General features: G+C 34.0%; 2 protein-coding genes across 2 annotated transcripts in view; one reads left to right on the forward strand and one right to left on the reverse strand.

Moving 5' to 3' along the window:
* Positions 1–19,492, reverse strand: part of LOC138324768 (histone acetyltransferase KAT6B-like) — a 50,085-nt gene that overhangs the window by 19,896 nt on the left and 10,697 nt on the right. The gene's annotated exons all lie outside the window — the stretch shown is intronic.
* LOC138324771 (replication termination factor 2-like) overlaps positions 1–19,492 on the forward strand; it is a 63,273-nt gene that overhangs the window by 2,446 nt on the left and 41,335 nt on the right. The window lies entirely within an intron of this gene.

A 19,492-nucleotide genomic window follows, 5' to 3' on the forward strand; every position in this document is an offset into this window, starting at 1 on the left:
AGCCATCTTGGATTTCGGATCGACCCAAAAAATAGCAAACACTTTGTCGGGACCATGTCAGGATCATTTCATGCAAGTTTCAGCCAAATCGCACCGGTAGAACTTGAGAAGAAGTTTAAAATGTGTTTTCAAGATAGCGGCTGTGGCGGCCATCTTGCATTTCGGATCGACCCGAAAAATAACAACACTTTGTCGGGAAGACCATGTCAGGATCATTTCATGCAAGTTTCAGCCAAATCGCACCGGTAGAACTTGAGAAGAAGTTCAAAATGTGTTTTCAAGATGGCGGCTGTGACGGCCATCTTGGATTTCGGATCGACCCAAAAAATAACAACACTTTGTCGGGACCATGTCAGGATCATTTCATGCAAGTTTCAGCCAAATCGCACTGGTAGAACTTAAGAAGAAGTTCAAAATGTTTTTTCAAGATGGCGGCTGTGGCGGCCATCTTGGATTTCGGATCGACCCGAAAAATAACCAACACTTTGTCGGGGACCATGTCAGGATCATTTCATGCAAGTTTCAGCCAAATCGCACCGGTAGAACTTGAGAAGAAGTTCAAAATGTGTTTTCAAGATGGCGGCTGTGGCGGCCATCTTGGATTTCGAATCGACCTGAAAAATAACAACACTTTTGTCGGGACCATGTCAGGATCATTTCATGCAAGTTTCAGCCAAATCGCACTGGTAGAACTTGAGAAGAAGTTCAAAATGTGTTTTCAAGATGGCGGCTGTGGCGGCCATCTTGGATTTCGGATCGGCCCGAAAATAACAACACTTTGTCGGGACCATGTCAGGATCATTTCATGCAAGTTTCAGCCAAATCGCACCGGTAGAACTTGAGAAGAAGTTCAAAATGTGTTTTCAAGATGGCGGCTGTGACGGCCATCTTGGATTTCGGATCGACCCAAAAAATAACAACACTTTGTCGGGACCATGTCAGGATCATTTCATGCAAGTTTCAGCCAAATCGCACCGGTAGAACTTAAGAAGAAGTTCAAAAATGTGTTTTCAAGATGGCGGCTGTGGCGGCCATCTTGGATTTCGGATCGACCCGAAAAATAACAACACTTTGTCGGGACCATGTCAGGATCATTTCATGTAAGGTTCAGCTAAATGGCACTGGTAGAACTTGAGAAGAAGTTTGAAAATGTGAAAAGTTAACGCACGGCGGACGGGCCGGACGGCGCACGGCGGACGGCGGACGGCGGACGACCGACGGACGAAACATGATGACTATAGGTCATCCTGACCCTTCGGGTCAGATGACCTAATTAGCTCAATCCCATTTTTTTACAACAGGGCACTGATACTATACACACATGTTGATAGCAATTTATTTTTTTGTAGCCTGAGATACTCTGGCCCTGACACCAGACATAGACATTATGACAGATAAATGTCTGGTGTAGGGCTAGAGCATAGTGCTATATCAAAAGGTAGATCTCTCAACACCGTTTGGTATCGGACCAGGTCATCTCTGATTGAAACTGCTTACAAACATTACCACTGAGGAGCATCACTTAACTTGAATAATTTATCTACTCATAGCTATCCATTTTATCATGCATGCACGTTTATATTTTGTCAATACAGTAGTTTCCTTTACGCAACTTTAAATCTTCATCCTCGTTGTTGCCATTTTCTCATAGTATGTAAATCGCCTCTAACCTCATCCGATTGCTTTATTTGGGTAGATAAACTATTCATTTGTTGAAAAAACCTTGGTAAGTGGGGCCTCTCTGAGGTCAGTCTGAATAGGAGATGACCTGGCCCGATCCCAAATGGTGGTCGGCGAATTCCATCTTTTGATATAGCACTGCGCTCTGGCCCTACACCAGACATCTATCTGTCATAATCATAATGATAATGTCTAAGTCTGGTATCAGAGCCAGAGCATCTCATTTCATTGTAAAACATTAAAGCACAAATGATTAACTGATGAATGTTTGACATTCACTTATTCAACAATAAATAGTATAATTACTGATTGAATACTTCTTTAAAGCCACATAGATACCCGAACATTTTATAAATGATTTTTAAATACTGCATTTGAAAACAAATATATTTACATATAAATCATGTTATAGATACTGTCAACATACATACTTGAGTGGCGATTTTCATCTTAGCACTTTTTCGTTTATTTGGTTTTAATAGTACAACGTCCTTTTAACCAGCCACGGTCATTTAAGGTTTGTTTTGTGGAGGTAACCAGAGTACCCGGAGAAAAACCACCCACCCCTTGGCCAGTACCCGGCAACTGTCTACCATGTGATTCAAACCAGAGGTGGAGAGCTAGCGCTTTTTGTGCCAGTAATGCTGTGTGATAAGATAAAAGGACTGTGCCAATTATATTTTCTGCAATCTTCAAGATATCTAACATGGTGATTGTTCTGCTAATTTGTTAATGAAGTTATTATTGATCAAGAATTTCAAGATGGCTTTTTGAATCGCTGGTTTTTATACCTGAGGATAACCGAGAGGTAAAAAATTTGTGAAAGAAGAGACATTTGAACTGTTTAAATATAAAACATTTACCGAGGTAAGATCAGTTTTTGTGCTAAAATTTGGGCGCACTAAAATAGGCATGTTTAATAGTCATGGCACAACACATTTATACTACCTATGGATGTGTATCCAATTAACTTCAGTTTTTCTAACATTGTAGACTACCTATTGAGGTTTTTTGTCTCTCAAACACCTGAGGGACATCTCCAGTCATAATGCTAATATACAATTGTTCAACATATTTTTTTTTTAGAAACTAAATTTTTTGTAAAGTTTTGTATCAATAAACAGAAAATTTAATTTGAAAAAAAAAAAAATAAAAAAAATTGATAGATATGAAAGTGAGGACAAAATCAAGTCAACTATTGTGTGTTTACTTCCTAAATTCCAATTGACACTGATAAATTATCTATACACAACTTCATAATAATACTTTTGATTGGCAAAAACTACAGAAATGTTTTCAAAAGTGAGTATCAACATTAGTCACAATAATGCAGAAAACAAAAGAGACAAAAACAATAAAACAAAAAGAAAATGCTTGCAGGTATTACACTTGACACATGTTCTGAGATGTGTTGAAGGTGATTCAGAGAAGAAAAACCCAAAAACACACTTAAAGCTACACCTGTCCCACAACAAGTAAAAATTACAAATGTGAGATTCATGATAAAACAAAACAAAACAAGACAAATATACTCTGAATATAAACACAAAGTACATGCAACATGTATACTGAATTATTCCAAGCCGTAAAGAACGATTACCTGATGTTACAGAAAGCTCTTTTAATCTCAATCATGATTTAATTATTTAATTATTTAAAGAAGGACCTTAATCCAAATTTTGAGAAATTAATTTCCTGACAAGTTTCTTTCCACCCAACAAGCAATGATTATATCTTAATGGGTAACCATTTGCAGTAAGATAGTCACCATACGTAGAAATTATTTGTTACAGTCATGAACTCGTTGTAAATTCATGTTCGTTTTTAACACATTATAAAGGACAATTCATGTCTAAGAAATCATTAAAATTTGTACAAATATCGGAAAAATCTCAGTTCTTATTGAAAATAAGATCAGTCCGGTTTTACAGTTGCATATGCCTTAAAAGCCCATGCTGTGACATGTGTGTGTAGATGTTCAACAACTCGCTCGCAGTCCGCCAATTAAACATTTGGTCAAACTTCTTGTATGCCGAACCCTGTCCCTTGCTCCGTCAGAGTAAATCGCAACTATTTGTCTATTACACTGCTCAAATACGCTCAACATTAGTGTGTTATATACCTATTAGGTGAAATGTCCTTGGCCTAAAAATCAGTATCCCTTCTCATCTGTTATGTAGTTTATTTGACTAAACGGCTGACTTTGTGCTCGGGGTAGAATGTGGTACAGCTACCTTATGTACCTGCATAAATCGAAATAATCAACGATTTGATATTTCACGATATTAATTAAAATACGTTTAACAATGTCCGAGGAATGGTCAATAAGTATATGTTATACACGGGATGATTTTCATAAAAAATGTAAACAATACATAATGCCCCATATTTTGCTTCTTGGTTATTAAAAGAGCGAATAGTCCTTAAATGTACTTGATACACATCAATCAATTCTTTCTTCACCACACCGAAGATCACTTAGACAATTCTACAAAAACAGACGCGACCTGCCATATGGAATTGTTTCTGATTTACTATAAAAATAGACACTGTAACTCTATAAATTGAAAAAGAAACTATTAAAAAAAATCAAAATACATATGATATAATTAGTTAATAAAATAAATAACAGTCGTTAGTTTTTCTAAATAATATGACATTAAAACAAAAAAAGTCCATAAATTAAGAAATCACAAACATAATTTTATTGTAACTTATTTGGAAGTAAAAAAAAAAACGTTTACAAGCATTAACAGTGCATCAACAATACCAACAGAATGCAAGTAAGTGATAGCTTAAATATTTGATGTACATGTATAACAAACTAATGTAAGACTTTTACCCATTTCCTGTTGTGGTAACACATTATGTAAGTATAGTTACCTAGTATAACATTGAAGTATGATTTGATATATACAACCCACAAAACACAAATCATATTACATATACAGGAATACAAATATCAACCTTTAAGTCATATTTCAAAATTAAAAAAAAGTGTATTGGTGTGTCGAGAATTAAACTAAAAAAGCGGAAAACCGATAAAATATGAATTCAATAAGCACCATGAAAATCCCAAACCAGCAAAAACCTTCCGGACAAATAGCATTATAAAGCAAGCATGTCAACCTAAGAAAGTATGCATTTCAACAATCAACCCAAATCATTTAAAATCTCTTAATTTGCCTATAGCAGATGCTCAATTGGAATGATTCCTTCCACAAACTTTGTCTTCCCCAACAGAGTGAAAATAGATTTTTAAGTTAAAGCAAGAATCAATGAAGAATATTTTTAAAATGAAAAAACCATAAGCTCCCCAACATTTTATTTTGCTGGCCCCCAAATCATGGATGAAGAATAAAATCCGATGAAGTTTGATTGTATATGTGAATAATCACAAATGGTCTGGATCACCTGGAATCAATCCCCATTACATGTTACTATGACAACTTAGAATCTCCTACACACAGCAGGTACTAAGAGTACTTAAATCCATTGGTGTTCTGTGACGTGTGCCAACGCCATAGATTCCTCACCTGTTATAGATAACAACATAGAAAAGAACAGGTGTAACAAACAATACATAGTGAAAAAATGCAAAAAAAAGCAAATTCAGTGGGCAGACTATACCTAGTTATTTGTAACTGTAATGCAGTCAGGTCGTTTATTGATACAATTTCCCTAATTAAATTTTAGTAGCTCATAAAATCGAAAAAAACACAATAGAATTTTTCCTTCACGAGGCACTGAATAGTGAGTGCATATACTTATCAGTAGGTTAAACATGTTTTAGAAAAAGTTATCTTTAATCACAAATGCTGACAACTTGTTTCGGTTAAATTAATGTATCTACTTCACGCTATGGTCTTACTAATACGGTGCAAGGGTACCGAAATACGCTCTGTTCACTTAACTCCGTTTAGGATTTCTGAATTCTTTGGTAATGTCTCAACCAGAGTACTAAACGAATAAACATTTAATATCGATATATCAAGAAAAACACAGGCCATTAAGCGATATGTCTTTCACTGATTTCAAATTATTTAGAATAAAATATACCTTTTCGGAACATAAATTAAAAAGTAGCAACATTAAAATTCAATTTTCGTTATTTAATTCAAGCAGACAGTAATAGACTTTCCAGAACTACCAAAGGTGTTGACTTTGTAAACTGAACAAAACACATGTCCAACAGATACACATGTAATTTAAACATACCTATCTTAAACAGATGTGTTGGATGTCTTTTGATTTCGCGTTAAGTAATTCAAACCATGTATGTTTTTCACAAAAGTGTTAAAAATACCCAATACAGAATACATGATTCGCTCACGCTATGCAAGTCATGTTAGTGTAAACCGATATTTTTATTGAAAAACAGTATTAGGCAAGATATCATTTATTTCAGTTTTCCTTGAGGTTGTGTTCCCCTTTGATTGTACTTACTTGTGTTGATGGCCGAGCAGTTTAATCTTACATTTCTTTTATCAGAATTTTTTATAAATTTATTATTCCTCGTTCTGCAAATGTTATTCCAATATAGTAAATTGATAAGACAAGAAAGGAAACTTGACAGACATATACAAAATTGATTTTTTCAAGGTCCCAATCCTTATTATATCCACACAAATCGAAACGCCTTCAATAATAGTAAAAATCAAATTTAAAAACAATTAATTCCCAATTCACTTGCCTGAATGGCATGGATTATAATTAATTCGATATCCCTATAAGCTGAGTGAGAGCCATGTTGAGTGAGGCCAACAATATCGGTCAAGCATTTGATCCAAGGACGCCCAAACCCTGGCAACTCTTATCAAAATATAGATGTATACATAAATTAAAAAAAACCCACTAGACTTCCTTGCTGGACCTAGCAACGAAGTCTAGTGTTTTTTTTTTCTTTTTTATTTATATATGTACCTTCACAAGATACATTTTTTTGTTGATGTGTTTTCTAGAAATATATTTATATATAGACTAGTTACTGGGTACAAATGTACTTACATTTTCTATTTGTACAGTGAGAAGAAACGCGGCTGAATTACCATCAACAAGATATAGGAGTTGTAAAGCCCATATTAGTACTCCAAATCGCTATATCATCAGTATAAATCACTTTTTCCTGCAGTTAGTGTCCAAGAATATGGCATGAACTGAATTGTCTGTAGATACCGACTTCAGAAATATTTATTGCATGTTTTATAAATAAAACAATAAAATAGCTGATCGTTTTCTTCAAAGCAATAACACAGCAAAACAAATCATGTTTCTTAAAATAAACTTTATTAGACCATTAAATACCTTTGATTTAAACACATTTTATTGCCATAAGTAGTAAGGAAATTGGGCACAAGTTATATAGAGCATATATAATTAGGTTTTGGTTTGTTTAGTTTAACGTCCTATTAACAGCCAGGGTCGTGCCAGGTTTGTTGGTGGTGGAAAGCCGGAGTACCCGGGGAAAAACCACAATAAAAATAAATATTTGAATTCTCAGATGTCAGGAGCAATACAGATGAAGAAGAATATAAGATGGTAGGAAAGGGGTTTTACGTGAATCTATGAGTAACTTAATATTAATTAAATTTCTTGAATACTTATATGCAAAAAGTAACAAATTTACAAATGGTGGGATACTATGAATTTAGCTGTCGAAAAAAAGACTTTTTGGTGAATACATGAATTACAACTAAAAACGAAATACTGCAAATCTTTGGGGGCGAAATAACATTTTTGATCTGTAACAAGTTTAGCACTTAGAATTTAGAAATGACTACGCAGTGGACTTTAATGATTTCATAGTTTGGTATGTTGTATGTTTAGGTTACGATTTCCGAAAAAGAAAAAATCATGTACAACAAGTAAATTTTGGTTTCTAATAGCATATTTAAACAAAGAGAATGTCTCACTGCGCCGGATGTCAATAAGCAACTGATTTCATAAAATTTCGTAAAAGGAAAAACTATATATGTATGACGATTCTAGTAAGCAATGAAGCTCTCTGTCAGAGTCATGCGATGATAAAATGTAATATGCTTGAACGACTGTATCAAATAAATTCGCAGTCAAATCAAACTCTCAACCAATGAACACTTGTTTAAAGTTTAGGCCTCATGTTTTATAAATTCAGTTTTATTCATTGTCATAACCAATAAACTGCTTAAAATGGTTTAGAGTTGTTTACATGTATACCATATTGTCGTGACGCTTTGAACATAACCGGATTTACTTTCCCTCTTAAATATTTGAACTTGCAAATAAGTAAATTTTAAAGTTTTAATGTGATATTAAAAAATACGAAAGAAACTATCATTGCAATCTCAAAGCGAAGTCGACGTTACCCCCAGGTAATTCTGTATGATAGATTATTACATTGTACATTGTCAGGTCGGTTTTTGAGGCTTTATTGCTTTTCGCATAATATTGGTTGATCCCGTACGCTATATTGGAGGTAACTGAGAATCTGGTAAATACTGGAATCAGGTAAATGTTTAGGATTGTATTTAATGCCCAATCCTCGATAGATTTCGTAATCTTTTGATGTATATATCATGGTATCTATTGATATGATTGTTTAACATACGACTTTCCTCCTAGAAAAGACCGGCCATGAACATCTGTTTATACAATGGTGCGAATGGTCACCGTTTTCGTTTATAAATACGACTTTCTTTGACTTTCTGACGACTTACCTGGCTTTTCATATATCTTTCATCGTTTGTCTCTACAACGTGTTCCTTTGTCACCTTTATCATTGTCTTTTATGCCGCTTGTTACGACGTCACTCTCTGAGGTGGTTGTGTTGGTGCAGTTGTTGACAGTTTAAAGCACGAACGATGTGTGACCACCAGGCTAAATAATACTTGTCATCTTTCACTGATGACTTTCACACCAATGACAGTGATTTCCTACAACAGTTATGTAAGAGGTTATGTTGCTAAGGTGATGATTGCTGAAGAGAGTCATATTCCTCAAAGAAGAACAATCTAGCAGCATCGAGCATGCTGTTTCGGGAAATAAGTTTATTAAACAAATGCATTTTCTGTATTTGAAATTTCCCGACGCTCATGAGTCTTCACCATTGTCCTCCGATGGATGCAGTATGAAATCTACGGGGATGGTTTGACCTACCTGTAGTCTTCCCTATAACCCATTGTTACAATGGTTTCTGCGTTTAGTGTTGAAAGTTTGAAGCACGACTGCTTTTTGACGGTCTTGATTATAAGTAATGGAGGTTTGATAAAAGGATAGCGTAACGTTGAGTAAAACAGAGAAACATACCTTTGTCTATAAGATAATAGGTTGGTGGCATCGAACAAGCTTTTGCATATGAGTGAACTTATCTAATCAGTAAGCAAAATGCAACTTAAAAAGACATATGGAAATATTAAAACTGAATGACATGTATTACTCACAATATTTATTTGAATAACACTGATAAGTAGAAGCTTCAATTTACTAAGTATTTGTTTATCATGGAAGTTTTTGCACATTAAAGAGTTGTCTTGCATTGCGTGTAGGTACATCCAAGATACTCCAGGGTAACTACCACTGACGCTATCTCTATACTTGGAATACATTTTATTGACATAGCAAAATTGAAGCAATTCTGGAGGAAATCAAAGGGACCAATCACAGGCCTACATACAGAAAGTGACCAGACCAATCACAGGCCCACATAATTTTCTTTAATATTACAGAATGTGACGCCCAACTACAAAGTCATACAATGTACCGTTATTCGATTCTTCTGATGTTCAAAAGACCTACAACCTGTCTCGTCAGTTATTGATACATATACTTTAGTTTTGTTATGGCAGAGTCCAGGTGTGGATGTAACGATAGTGATAGTACAACATTATCGGGACGCAGTAAACAAAACTTGACAATTAATTTTACTCGGAAATAAAAACAAAATATAAAACGTGCTTGGTTGATTTTAAAATGCAGCATTATGACGAACTGTACGGTCGACATAGTGAACAGAAGCAATGTACTTTGTTACAATTTACCGAATTATATAATGGATCACAAAGAATTGAAAGAATACAATGAATCATTGTTTTTTTGGTAATCTAAAGACTGTCTACGGTTAATATCCTGTTCCATTTCATCTCTTAGAGTCCATTTGATAATTTCAATTCTAATCGAGCGCATTGAATGTGACAGCCATCGTTAGATGCCGTAAACCTACCACGGATTATCTACATAGCACTCCCAGAATGACCGGTCATGGACCTCTGCTTGTATAACGGCTGGGAGTGATAAACATCTTCGTTTTTATACACACATCGGTTTGTCTTTTGCCCACTCACCTGGCTGTCCAGTTGTTTGGCATCTTTTTTCTGTAGTGTTCCCTTGAAGCTTTTTTGTCGTCTTTTCCATGCCGTTTTATACAATTTATTGTGAATGTTGATTATTCTATAGTTTGAAGCACGAACGATGTTTGACCATCGGGTGAATTAACATCTTCAACAATGTTTGGCATTCAAACGAACGCTGATCAACTCATATTACAGTTCTATTACTTGTTATATTTCTAAGGAGATGAAAGTAAAAGTTATATTTCATGCTAATTCACTGTAACGATATGTCGCTAAAACATTTGATATTTGAACATGGACATGTAACTTGATGATTTAGCTCCCCAAAAGCAAAAGTCGGCCTATAAGAGAGCCGAAATATAGGGATAATATATTCCTGGTTTTGAATTAAGCGCCTTCAATCACCGCCATCTTCAGTACCTTTGGGTTATGTCGGAATTCCGAATCATATCACGTGACTGACGTACACAAGATCTGCACGTGGTGATCCAGGTAACTACCGTAAGCGCTCATGTGTTTGTTTACGTTTTCCTTCTGGCTAATATGAGCAAATCGTGAGGTGTATGCCCACAGACCGAGTATTTGAAACATCTAATTCACACATTGCCGTAATGCAATATTGTGTGTATCAAATATTGTAATGTGCATGCGTTATTTTCTTTGTAGATCCAGTTTGCTGTGGTCGACCACATGTTTTGTTTGCGAAAAAATTGTTGACATTTTCTCTTGGTTTCACAACTCTCGTGTTACTTTCGAGCCTATTTTGTACCTGTCCATGTTAAAAAGAATTTTTACTTTTATAATTAAAATTAAAAACACTTCCAGTTCTGCAACTTTATAAAAAGTGGTAAAATTAGAAAGCTTATAGAAAAATGTGTATTAACTTAACCAGTTTTCAGTATGACAAAAAGAGCGAAAGTGATAGACCATACAACTTTGAGGCACGAGTATCGGGAACGTGGTAAGAATAGCTGGTGTCATCTAACATATGTTTCGTAATAACCAGAAATTTGTAAACTTATAACAAAAAGCTTGCTTTGGGACAAAAGGAACTGCAATGATATATACGTTAAGATGGTCATTTAAAGTTTAATTCTCTGACATACTAATGCTTTGCATATGGAGGTATCAAAACCGAGAATCCATTCATAAAGCTACTCTCTTGAATGATTTTGAATGGAACACGTTTTAGTTCTGGTATGTATTACCTTTGTGTAAGTTCATGGATATAGTATGACTAGTATGTACACAGTCTTAAAGGTATACAACTTATCATTACTTCAAAACTCATACATATTTCCGTTTGGTAGAACAAAATATATAATCTAAAAGGAAAGCTGTGATTGTTTAATGCCATTGTTTTTATAATTTTATTCAAAGCATACGTACTACCATACTGTATAACATGAAATATTTGTAGTGTAGAATCTATCTTTCGTTTCGTGGGTTCTGTGGGACCATGAATATAACAATAACGAAAATTATTACATAATCACTCTTAAACACACAATATCCTTTACAAAATAAATAACAAAGTTACACCCAACTACCTCTATTCATTGTTACCCCCACTAGTCTCAGAAAATTCTTCCTATAATCTTCGAAATGCTAACAACTTCACTTTACCTAATTTCCGTCTCCAGCTCTCAAACGTATCGTATTTTCCGTCCACTATGCGACTTTGAAACCAGTTAGATATTAATATTAGAAATAGTGTTTCATATAACATTTTTAATAAGTCTCCAAATAATCTTACGAAAGTACCTATTTATCATTCTATTGAAAATAGAAAAGCAAATATATTGCATGTCAGATTAAGAAATAGATGCAGTACTCTAAAAATGATTTATTCCGCTCTTATTTAATAGATTACTAGCAATGCCAATGTAGGTATCCCATTGAGGATGCCCATCCCTTCTTCTTTACATGTAATAATTATGCTGACCAGAGAATTCAATTATTTCGAACATTAAACAACTTCATTCCTTTAGACCTACAGCTTCTACTACATGGAAGTCCAGATTTTTCTCTTGAAGATAACATTACAATATGTCAGAGCACTCAACAGTATATAACTTACTGTAATAGGTTTTAACCTTCCTCCCTCCTCCTCTTACGTTCCCTATTTATAATTTGAACTATTAAAAAATGTTTCTTAATATCCTTCCGATGCTGGCGACCAAGAGAAACGTAATTAAGAAAGCAACGGATTGACAGGAGAAGAACAGAGATCGGTACAACTTCGGTTGTCAGCATCGGTAGTGATCACAAATACATATAATTTAATAAATTAAGTAATTAAATACATATGTTAAAATAAACTCTCTCTCTCTCTCTCTCTCTCTCTCTCTCTCTCTCTCTAAAATCTTGTAAATATGTATATTTTTGCCATTTTTGTGTTCTTTGTTATATAATTAATTATAATTGTGTAGGGATAGGGCTACATATAAGTTGGGAAACTTGTACCCAATCCCATTGTATATAAAAATTACACAAAAAAATATATTTAAATCAAAATCCTTTGAAACCTCTTAACCACGAAAGCAAGTACCCACAAATATTTCATATTTTACCGTAGCATAATGTGTCAAAATCTATATTTGTTTTATTATAACACACATCCGTCGGTATGTCATTGACAGGGTTACATGTATGACGCCCACACGGGATTTCTAAGTCAATTCTGGATTTTCCATTCTATGATATACGAGATGTAAACTTTAAGTTATGTAGATCTAACCTGGTTGGTGCCTATCTGGATCTAAAGGACAGATTTCTACCTAGGCTAGTGATATGAACGTAACACTATTATTCTTTTAGCACTTTGTATTTTATTTTGTATTTGTATTTTAACTGTCAAAATCAATTGAAAAATCAACTGATTTGTATTTCAACTGTCAAAATCAATGAAATGGTATTTTTCAAAAGTGATTCCAAAGAAATCACCAGGGGCCTGTCTCTGAAAATACAATAGTTTTTTCGTAACAATATCACACACGTGTTCCTTTCTGATATGGGATTGTTATCTATGTTCAGCTATAGAACCACTGTTATAGTCACTGACGATGATGTTAGTACTGAACATGTATATGACCGCTTTATAAATTTAGATAACCGAGTTACCCGTAACGATAATCAGCCTAGGGAGATAATTAAGTCATTCGATCGAGTAATCTCCACACATTACACGCCATTGAGTTCCGTATCCCCATGGCAACGTCTCGCATATTTCCGCTTTGCTAGTTCAGCACCAATCTATGACTATTAATGGTATTTGACAACAGATATCATTGTAAATATCAATGCAAAAAATATTCCATCAATTAACAATAAAAAGTTCTTATATTGCTCCAGTTTAATCCAAGTTAGCGCAAATGTTTTAAATATATCCTGAGCAAAGGGGGGCATTCGCGTGATAATATATCAGCGCAACATGTCTGACGAGTCAAGCGTACATAATAGTGGAGGAGATAAGTGCAGAAATATAGCCAAATTGTGCACATTATGATAAATGCATGACACTTAGCACGTATGTACTTTAAGCCCGATAAAATATATTTGGTCTCTGAGTCATCACAAATTAGCACTGTGACGTCACTGGCGGCCACTTTCTAAGATTTCCGTCAAAATTAATCAAAACCCTCAATAAAGATTATTGCTAAGCACTTGACACTTTTTTTTTCCACTTAATTAATTCCCAATTTATGTTTTAATGAATAATACAATATTTGCGATATTAATTGTTAATATTTGTAAAATTTAAATAATTGGGCGTCGAAATCCACTGAAACCCCCAATCAAATTGTTTTTCGGTCTTTCAATTCTAATCTTTCTCAAATAATATATGCATAATTACCACATTGATGATAATTATTTATTTTTGATAATAACATTTTAGGGAATTCTATAGGACACCATTACCTGCCATTTCCTAAGATTGCTGCTCAAACTACTGAAACCTGTTATAGGTCAATACTTGACCATTTTCGAATTCTTTGAAGTCTATCGAAATTGATTCTTTCTGAAATGATGCTTGAAAAACAATTAATTGATTACAAATTAAATATTGATTTTATAAATGCATGTGGTACATCAGGGAAATTTAATATGAAAGCATTGTCATTTTACACGATGCTGCCAAAATCGTCATACTAATGATGGTCAACTTTATTCTTACCCTATCTAGCTTTTACCTTCTAAAACATTGGTCTGATTAAAAGGCAAATTGGCCGCATGTTTTCAAATCAATTGCATTTCATGTGTGTAAATTGGAGTGAAAGGTCAATGTGATTATTAAGAAATAGCATACAAGTCTTTGTAATCCTTTCACCAAATTGTAAATTGAATTTTACAAAGAATAAAGATCTCTCCTTCTTCAAATCAACATAATTATGTACAAGTAATTTTGTCGTCTAGGAGGGAAAACAAAAGTCATATGAGATCAATCACTCAAAAAGCAGTATTTACAAAATACATGTAATTAATTAAAGAACAATTACAAGAACTGTTTTGGAACCTTAATACACTGCAAATGTAAATATCACTTACCTAACAGGTGTTTAGGTGTTTAGACCAGCAGAATAATTCCCATTGACGTTTCCTTCAAATAGAGGGCAGTGACTTTATTTTGGGATTTTGTCAAAATTTACAATTCAAAATAAGATCTAGAACTATTTAAGAAGCTGTAAAAATAAATGGTTCAAGAAGGGCTCCACATAATTGTATATGAACATTTCTATGACATCAGAAGTTCTGAACCAGATCCAGAACGTTTTCTTGAACACATTACACTAAAGAATACACTACTATTATTGACACAGAATTCTTCCAGAATATGTGAAGAACAAATTGTGCTTTGAACTTTTTAAGACTCCAGGTCGAAGAAGAGCGTATTCAGCAGGTGGTCTTTATACAGAGTTGGTTGCCAAGACAGGTAAGATTCGTATTTAAGTGTCCCACAAATGCAAAATATATAAGCGCTCACCATCGATTACAGTAACGCATATCTGTGAAACTTCAGTTAATAGCTATTCGGGGACAACCGGTGTGGTATTAATTTTAATAAATAACTACAGTTACATTCCATTTATGAAATATATGTCTAGACATAAAGTTAGGAATTCACAATATGTTTCCGACACTTACGTCGTTGATTTCCCAACATGGAAGGTAATATTTCGAAGTAATACTTATAACATTAATATAGTTGTACCGCTACTTCTTATCTAAACGTTTTGACATCAGGAAAATGTTGAAAGTCTAAGCAAGAATTTAAAGAAAAGTTTAACTAGCTTTAATGGTGTTTTATTGCTAGTGTTTTAGTATAAGGCATATGTATGCTTATCATAAGTAAAAACAAACAATGTCTGAATGGAAGTAATGTAAACAAATAGAGCTGATTATCATGGGTATTTATAATAATAGGTAAATATGAGGATCTATAACTTGTAGAACTTTGATTTTTATGACTGGGAATATTATATATAATTTATATTATGTAAATGTTTATTTTCCAACATATCAGTATATTTGAACATAACAATGTACATTTGAAAATACTCGTCGTAATATTGACATAAATTACCTTTATTTTACATAATAATTAACAATGCTCGGTCTACCGATAAGTGTCACATCCACTTCTCAGAACATACATGTATAACGATGGGTGAGAAAACACTCTTTCGTTTGAAATATTTCTCTTCGACTTCCATAAATTCATAAAGCATAAATCATAAATGAACAATGAAGAAAAACAATTACATGTAAAGGAACACCACCGAAACATCAAATGATCAAAAAATGGTTCAAAACAAGCAAATGTTATTGTTAAACTTTCTTGAGAATTCTAAAAATCACCAATAACACTGATTTTCACTATCTTAAAAACTGAAAAGAACTGTTTGAAAGGGATAGATTTCCATAGCAGCAAGCCGTTTGGGTAAATGTAAAGTTCTAAGAATGCCAATTTAAATCAAAATATCTCAGCAGAAATGCAAAATGATACTGCTTTTTGTGGACCTTTTAATTCCTCAACAACAATGGTAGGGCTTTATGGTTTTTTGAGGGTGTTTTCCGTTAATGTCGGGGAAAATGAATTCTGGGCTCAGATTAAATTACATGTACTGAAATATTAAAGAGCGACAAAAATGGTAAAACAATAGTACGGACGGCCTCACATTAAGGCACATTATTCACTCTAACTAGGACAACTGGAAGATTTTCAAAGAGAATAATTCAGTATGTTTAATGAAGAACACGTATCATTTGCAGTATATCTTACTTATTTTGTCCTGCGGCAGGTAGAGCATGAGAACTGTATATGCTGCCTCTATTGCATGTAAAGGCGACTAGGTTAAGGTTCTTATCTTGTCTCTTCTTTCTAACTAACTTTCTTCTTCCTAACGTCTCCCTTGACACCGCCTCGCATTTGTGCTTTGGCCTTTGGTTGAGCGATCGCCCCTGTGAAGTAGCTCTTGATTATATACCCTGGCTGTGACACTTCTTTTGAAAGTGGTAAAGTTTCTGCTTCTGTTTAGCGCTCAGCATACAGGGAGTGGGACAACTGGTTGGCCCAGAGGCATTTGGCTCTAAAAACATTTTTCTCTCTGAAATACAGTATTACATATATATGGAGAAAAAAATTATTATAGAGCCAAATGTCTGTGACTTGCCCATTGTCAGTATAATGTGACCGGATGGGGTGTGTTGCTTGGTGTCTTCGGCGGCATACTTCAGTGACATAGCACTATAAAAATGGTACTATACAAGGAGACAAAACAATTATATGTATCGCAGTTTACCAAAACACGCACCAAGCACATCATACACGCAATACATTGCATGCACGGGAGGCCGTCCTTACATAACTGTGGCTGTTATTAGGACATTGATTTAATGAAACATGAAACAAAGCTGGCTTATCACAGCTCTCAGATAGTACAGCTACTGCTGTGTTGTTCCACGTATTGTATTTATTGTATTGAAAATCCTGGATATAAACTTAAAACTTCCTTTTTCCTATGTATTTCTTCGATGTTCTTTACAACACAGACTTACTGCAGTCTCCCAAAACACTCACATACTTAACACGTGCATAGGAACTTTAATGCCACTATGCTTAAGCGATACAACGTAAATTAAAAACACTGGTATGCACTCTTTTTAATTTTCAGGATTGTCTCGGAAAAAAATAGATTTCATAATATAATGTAATATTTCAAAGATTTCTCTAACTGCGATGACTATTTTGAATGAAATAAAAACATCATATCAGTTATATAAATGATACCATACAAAAACATATTGGAAAAGACATTGTTTTACAAATAATATAAAACCATACACACAAACGAATACATGGTCTTAATATATACTCGATTTCAGTCTTAGCCTCTTATCAAAATCAATTATTTATAACACAATCTTGATCGATTCTCAAGAAAGCTTAAGATAATGAAATTATGAACACATGAATACACAGTTCAAAGTCCATACCCATTAACTTAATATAATATACAACATCAATGCCAGTCACTTCTAATTCATAACACACGTCATTTTACCTTCTATATAGTACGCATATGGCAATGTCCTTAAATAATGGGATTTGACGGAGAGTCATGGAAAATCACCAAAGGTTGGTTATGAGTACATTACGAGTGGGCGGCTTCTGCTTCACCAACAGCCTTCCATCAACAATACATATGGCACAAATCAAGGCCATGCACAGGCCGTCACAATCTAACAAGATTATTGGTAGCGATCACGGGCGGATATTAAGAGGCACTGACTAAGTTAAGTAGTAAATCAGAATAACGTCTTAATTGTAATTTTTAGATACATTAAAATAAATCTTTTTATTATTTCCACGGGTCAAATTATTCGTGACTTGGTCTAAAATCAATTTTCAGCGGTTTCTAATTTCTGCGATCCAGTTTTAGGGGTATATAAGATTCAACCTTTTATAGACATTTTGCAGATCACATTTTTGCGATCAAGGCAGCGTCCCGCAAAATCACGAAAATATCATTCCCACGAAAATAACGGTCGTTAATACGATATTTTCACATGCGATTATAGTTCATATTAATTAATCACCACAAAAAAAGTGTCAAGCATGGGTAAAGTTGAAACATGACTATAGATTGCAAAATTAAATCGTCGTGAAAAAGGGAAGTTATAGCCATGCAAGTGCGAAAGTTGCAGCATTCATCTAGATTAAAAGTCATGAACATATTCAAAAGCAGAAAAATATTATTATATATCATATGAAAACAAGGACAAAATCATTATTTCACATGACGTTTTTCTTCAGGTCAATATCATATGAATTCCAGATCAAATTGATCTAAAAATCGTGCATGTGAAACCGCGTCATTTTTTCCCTGAAATCCATTCCAATTAATTCATGTTATTTTCAAGTGAATTTCATTCAAACATTATCTAGTTTGATTTCCCTCTCACATTGTTGAATTGTTTTATGGGAAATTCGGGCTATAACATCAGGTTATTTTAAGATGAATTTCAATAAATTCTCAAGAAAGAAAATGCGCAATTTTGCTTACAGTTTTTTTTTAAGTTTTGAAATCAAAACCATTAAGATTCAAAGTTGTGCGAATAAGGTAAGTAAAAGTAAGTCAAATGACATTTAAAGTTACATTTGCCATAACAAGAGGAAAAATTGAAATGTTATTTTTTTTCTTTATGTATCTATTAAAAGCTATCAGGTTTGATTAATTAAGCTGCGAAAATAATAACTCTGTAATATGCAAATACAGAATAGCAAAATGCTTTGCCTGGTTCTCTTGGACTGTAAAATTAGCCTCAAATAATCACTAACATTTCCTTTTTACGTAGAGTGGATTTAATGACGTAATACCGGTGTCATATTCATTATACTGCATTATCCTCTTTCGTCTTCTTTTCTGCGCAAGTTTCTTATTCCGCAGGTTTTCCTGTTTTTCTATCATTTTAGCATTACACTGTTTTCCGTTCCGTATAATTGAATGTCTTTTCCATACATATGAATTCGGATATCGGAGCATCTGTCCTTTTCACAGTCTTGCTTGCACATGATGGATGTTGTGGTCATTTTTGGAATATTTCGAATATTTCATTAAGTGGAGTTTATAAATATGTAACTTGGAATTACTTTGAATTTTCTAGAATGAATGTAATCAGAACCAGTGTATCTGTTACTTTTGTTAGAACAGTATTTCTGTCCATATTCCTAAATAACCTGGCTTGCCGGGGGTTTATTGTAAACACTTGTAAAGTTCTTGTTTCTTCAGCTGTATGCCATCCAACTTGTTATCAGTTGTGAAATATCCGTCCATATTTTTCTTTTCTTAATCTGTTGTTCTGTCTCGCCTTTGACAATAATCGATCGAAGTAGTCAGTTCACTTTTGACAAAGCTAACCACATTTTTTTTGGTCACAGAAACTTGTATTTTGCGGTAAAAAAAACACTCGGATATTGAATT

Source organism: Argopecten irradians, chromosome 6 (genome assembly GCF_041381155.1).
Source record: "Argopecten irradians isolate NY chromosome 6, Ai_NY, whole genome shotgun sequence".
Classification (NCBI taxonomy): domain Eukaryota; kingdom Metazoa; phylum Mollusca; class Bivalvia; order Pectinida; family Pectinidae; genus Argopecten; species Argopecten irradians.